The following is a 6,000-nucleotide window of genomic DNA, read 5'->3' on the forward strand; positions in this document are numbered from 1 at the left end:
GTGTGAGGGGATCTTTTTTAGTAAGCCACGGTTTTCCCCGAGCAGCGTCAGTATGAGGATTCCTTAGCATGCAGGTAGTCGACCCCCACGCTCGACGATGTAATGCTTGCTCTTGGAATAGCTATCCTGATACAAAAGGGCCCTACATCTGTTCTGTTCTTTGTAGGACAGCTTTGTTTTGCTTTTTAAAAATCAGGTTTAGAAATAAGACCTGAAAACTCTCAGTAGACCTCAAAAAGACAGCCAGTGTAATGGGTGGGGACTGAGGTGCCTTCCTGCCCCTGCCCTCCATGGGGTGGTGTGCGTGGAGCACCCAGAGCCTGCTGCCCATCCCCCCTGGAGGAGAGCATGTGACCTTTACACTGTGCCCTTATCTAAGTCAGCAGGTTCAGGTTGGCCGGCACAGGAAAACCCAGCATCCGAGGTCCTCTTCTGTCAAAAACCAAGTCTTAGCAGTTCACTTCTTTAAAACAGGTCCGTGTATTTCAGGATCTGAATGCCACGTCCGAACCCGGGGCGTTTTCGAACCCAGTGCGAGTCCATTTGGCTTCTGCGATGCCTTGTCTCCCTTTTTAGCAATATGGCTCTGAGCACAAAGACTGGGTCGTAAATCACGATAGTGTTTTCAGAGTTTACAGTGTCGATTATACTGAAAACCACTTCCCGAGGCCAGAGCTGCTCAGATGGCATCTTGGGGACGACTAGTGTCCCCCTGAGTTAAGCAACCTCCACGCCACAAGGCGTCTGTCTGCAGCTTAGAGGGATTATCCGGATGCGTATCAATGATGTGAATCCCTGAAAGTATTGAAGTATTTCTTTAAACACAACTTGATCAAAAAGTAAATGACTTAAGCAATTTTCCCTTTCGCTGCTAAGTTGCAGATACACTCTTGAATATCTTTTCTTTACATGTGTGTATAATTAGCAAGAACTTGCATCCAAAGCAATGTAGTAGTGTGTGTACATATATATGTATTTATTCCAATCCAGTTAGCACTTAAGAAACCTTTTTGAGTTGCCACGATAAACCTTTTAATTTTATTTTGCTTCATCTGTAAAGGTAAAAGTTCTAGATGACCAAGCTCCAGGGAGAAGAAATAGTGTTTTAGAGGCAGAGTTTTCTGGCTGGTGGCCCTTGGACATTCATTTGCTAATATCCGTATGATGTCATTAGAAGGCTTCCCGCTTGACGAGAAAGGGCACCAGGCAGCATCCATCCGCGGTCCTCTTAGCATAAAGGAAACAGCCATAGATTGGAAATGGTCGATGCATCTCAGTTTATGAAAGTAGGAGCAGAGGCTATTTTCCCTTCGGGTCCTTTTCTTGATACGATACTAAGAGGAAGGTCCTATCTAAATATTCTCATTTAAAAAATGTACCTGAGTGATAGTTGATAGTGTCTAAGAACGGTGCTGTGTGAAGAGTCACTATTAGGCTGGCCCCAGGGGACAGAGGTTTGGTCAGTTCAGGCATCCCAGCAACAACGGGATCCACTGTGATGATGGGTGTTTGTTGCCCCCCCTCCCTGTGCCTGGGGTCTCCCTGGCTAACACCACACCCATGCACGCACATTGTGACCCTCTGCTTCTGGAACGCAGCGAGCAAAATTCATTTGCAAAAAACTCATTGGCTGCCGATGCCTATACACGTAAGTGAAGAAGTCACATCTAGATACCTGCAACTCGAGCTAGCTAGTAATTGTTCTCTGAGCACTTGGGGTGAAATCTAAAACCCACCTTCTAATTTTCTGCTGTACTTATATATATATATATGTACATAAACGTGTATGTTATAGAAATGTTTGAGTTCTTTTGAATTCCGAATGTAAATATTTCTTGTAAATTGGGACCCCCCTCTCCCCTCAACTTGTTTTTCCCTTTTCTCACCCCCCCTTCAATCCTATTTATTCTTTTCTTGACTTCCCATACGGGGCAGCTTACCTTTTTTTTTTTTTTTTTGATGTAGAAAAGTATGGAAACTTCTTAGTTGAATTTGTTCATATATTTGAGGATTCAGTTTTGCATCTTTGCTGTAGAATTCCAATGTCTATTTTGTGTTAATATTTTTCAACATGCCTGATTGTGTTTTGCATTTTTATTACAGATTTTTATTGTGTGCAATGCATTGTATTGGGGGGGGAATGTACTTGAGTGCAATTGCTGATACTGTCATTATATGACTAGTTATGCTCATTTATGTTGCTCTTTGGAAGCTGTAGTGAGCCTGATGTTTCACATAAAAAAAAAAAAAATTCTTCCCAGGACTTCCTTTTAAGCTCCTCTAACTTCTTCAGTGCATTTGGGATCAAACTTAGCTCTTCGGTGAACCCAGCTTGTTCCTACCCTTGCAATTTTTCAGGCCTGCCCCGAACTCTTCATCCATGTGGCTCTCTCGCTGAGAGGAGAATCTTGCAAGTCTGAACCTTGATTTATGGCCTGCTGCTGCTACAAATTTTCTATGTTTCTCTTAAGAAGTCGGGCCTATGCTTTTAATCAACAAATAATAATCGAAATTTGTTTTGCAGCAAGCACAGGTAACCTGCTCCCACCTGTTAAGGATATTTATAGGAGACGGGGAGACAGGCTTGGTGCACGCTAGTGTCCGTGTTGACAGGTGACGTTAGGCAGCGTACTTCAAGAACAGTTGTCCCCCCAAAAACAGCGACACAGCTGCTGTAGAGGCTTCCTCGAGCCTGCAGCTCATGAGTCGGTTCAGGGCCGAGGGTGCCGCAGGCCGTTAATGGAGGAGGGGCTGGCCCCGGCGGCCGCTCTCACCCTCCTGGTGGTGCTGCGGATCTGGCCTGAAGCAGTCGCGGCCTCGGAGCTTCTCAAGGAGCTTCTTAACCATGTGCTGCTGACGGTGGAGCCCCGGAGGCGAACCCTGGGTGGTGACTCACGGATTCTGCCCCTTTAAGGAAATGTTCCTCTGTGACTTTCAGGGAAGAGCGCCGTGAGCACTTCTCAGCCTTTATTCACAAGCACGCTTCATCCCTTGCTGTTGGAACTGGGCAGGCTTCTTGGAAATTTCAAAGTAGTCTGTATTTGCCTAAGTCCTGGGAACCTAACTTGTCACAAGTAGGGCCCGTCAGCCATTAGCTCCCGTGTACATCCCTGTTCGAGCCGCCCCGCCCGGCTCGCTCCCATCCGGCGCCCACAGAGCAGCTGAACTGTGCGCCGCGCAGCCGCAGCCGCAGCCGCGTCCTCTGCCGCGATGTGGCTCCACACAGTTAAGCTAAGACTGTCCCTTTCCTGCAGAGTCGAGCCAGGGACGCAGCCTGGGAAAGTCGGTTCTTTTCGATTCTTGCAACTCAGGCCTCCTGGGGCTGCAGGTTCACCCGCAGGCCCCCCCCAGTGAGAAACCCGGCTTTTCCACCGACCCCACCCCAAGGGCCTGTCCTGCTATGATGACAGTATTTGTGGCACTGAAGAGGGTAAAGAAGCTTGAGCCTTCTCGCTGACTTCCACTTGATGGCGCAGAGAGCTTTTTTTCTACGTAGCACACTGCAGTCTCATCGCCATCAAAAAAATCATCCTGTTCATGGTTTATACTGAATTTGCAAACTACTGATATGATTTTTCAATAACCACTTGTATCTACCATCAACCATGAGAGGTGGGAAGAGGTACATGGTGCCTCTGCAATAAAACTCTTGCCAGGTTCTACCTCCGCTGAGCAAAGGGTACTTTTATATGTAGGTGTAGACCTCCCTCCCTCACGAACCCGACACGGTGCGTCTCGAGACAACACACGATGGAGTCCAAAGACAGTTTGAAACAAAAGTGGGTGTGAACTCTGGGGTTTTATTTCCTTCTCTTTTTTTAATTCTCCCTTTTGATATCGCTCCCCCGTTTTGAATGTCGGCGTGTGACGGGTGCGTGCCGCTCTCACGACACGGCTTCACCCAGCCCTCCGTGTAACCCGGGACCAACTGGCCAGAAACGATTGTTCCCGCCGTTTCGCTATGTAACTTTAACGACTGGGTCTCATGCAATAAAAATATTCGGGGCTGCATTCTGCGAGGTTTTAACCCTTGCGAGTGAGAACGATCGACCATGAAGCGTGAACAAATTCTGTATTTAGTTGTTGTGTTTTTGTTTTTGTTCTTTTTTCTTTTTTTGTAAGATTCTTAAATAAATTAAACGGCTGATCTGCTGCTGCTCTCTCCGTGTTTTCTCTGTCCCGGTTCTGAGCTGTGTCTGTGCCACCACGCTCACCTAGAGAGCGGCTGTTCTGTTGGCACTGTGCGTAGAGTTCCAGAAGACTTCTCACGGCGTGGATAAAATGGAACCCAGCACTCGCTAGAGCAGAAAGTGAAACGGCAGTGTAGGCCAAGGTCCAGGTCCTTGTCACCGCTCCTGAGACTCAGGTCGCCAAGTGCCCTCCCCGAACGATGCCGTAAGACAAGGTAGCCACGAAGGTTGGAGGACTTGGGGCACGAGGCTTCCTGTTCAGATTCCCTTACTGGTGTCAAGCAGCGAACCGAGCAGTGAAGCAACCTGCGGGTCTAACGTTGCAGCTTATGAAAAAAACAATATGAAAAAACGAACCAATTCAGACGAGCGACGGGCGCTGTCGGGCACTCGGTGTGTTCGCCTCTGTAGTCCGCCATCTGGTAGTGTTCAGATGAAGTTACGTGGCTTCTAAGTTACGAAAGGCCTTCTAGCTTCTAATCTTCGTGGAGTTGGTGCCCGTATTTAATATTCATGTGTTCAGTGAGTGTTTAATAAGCAACCGCTGTGTCTCTAGCGTGGGGCCGCGTGAAGTCCCCAGGAGTGGCTCCTCCGGGGTAGTTTCTCTGATGTCAGACACAGTGAACAGGTGAGCAGACTGTTCCCGGGGGCGGTGGTGGCCCTGGGCGTGGGGAAGACAGCATCAGGGATGCTTGCGGGCCTGCCCGAGGCTGGGGTCCGAGGACCGATGACCGCGTAGTTGGTGTCCGACTGCCCTGCAGCTGGAGTGGATGGAGAGAAGCGCGTGGCGATGTCATACTGGCGCTGAGCTCACGGGCAGTGCTTGGCCAACGGGTCCAGGCAGCAGCCTGCTCTGGACGAGAGGAGTCCGAGGGGTTGGGGATGAACAGGAGCGAAGATGTCTGGAAAAGGAGGATGGATCGGTGCCCAGAAGGGTGACTAGACCCCACTGCCCCATGCGGGAGCACCCTTGCTGTCACTGTGGGAATGAGCGGAGCACCCACCCAGGAGCTCCTTAGCGGGGGCGGGCTGGGGGTGGTGCTGCTCCCTCTAGGCCTGGAGCAAGGTGCCCCGAGCGGGGAGGGAGAGAGGGATTTTTTTTTTTTAAATGTTTGGAATATGGCTTGTTTGTGAGCCTTCCATGTGGGATTTGCAATGCTCCAGCGAGTCATTCTCTTTGTAGCTTGCAATGCTTAAGGGAATTTAATCAAATTGGTAAATGTGTTAAATGTTTAGGAGAATTTAATCTGTCAGATGCATAAGATAATTGAGCATTAATTGAAGAACAAGCGAAAGGAAGTGTTGTCTCTTTTAACTAACATTTTACGAAAATATCGGTAAGTCGAGCTCGGAGACTGAAAGGAAACTTGCTTTAAAATGGAAAACCTTTAACAAACTGAGTATTAATTAGAATGAGAAACGAGAGGCCAGACTCCACATAGAGCTTCCGCATCCGACTGCGTTCTTCTGTTCTGGTTCACGTTGACCTTGTTCCCCTTTTGTGTTTTCTCTGTACTCAAGTCTGCTCTCAGCCCGGCCACGTGTCCCCCTGGGTCCCCCACACCACTGGCACGTGGGCCAGGCCATTCTTTGGAGGGCGGGGGCCTGTCCTGGGCACTGTAGGATGTTTAGCAACATTCTTGGCTTCTACCCACTGGTGCCAGCGGTTTACGCTGTGCCTCCCCCCCTAGCCGTGATAGCACCAAACATCCCCAGACATGGCTAGATAACCTCCGAGGGACAAAGTCGCCCCTGGTTGAGAATCACTGCCCTAGGCAAATTAGTCACAAAGAAGCAAAAAGCCAGTAAT

This window comes from Pteropus medius, unplaced genomic scaffold, assembly GCF_902729225.1.
Source record: "Pteropus medius unplaced genomic scaffold, Ma_sr-lr_union100, whole genome shotgun sequence".
NCBI lineage: Eukaryota > Metazoa > Chordata > Mammalia > Chiroptera > Pteropodidae > Pteropus > Pteropus medius.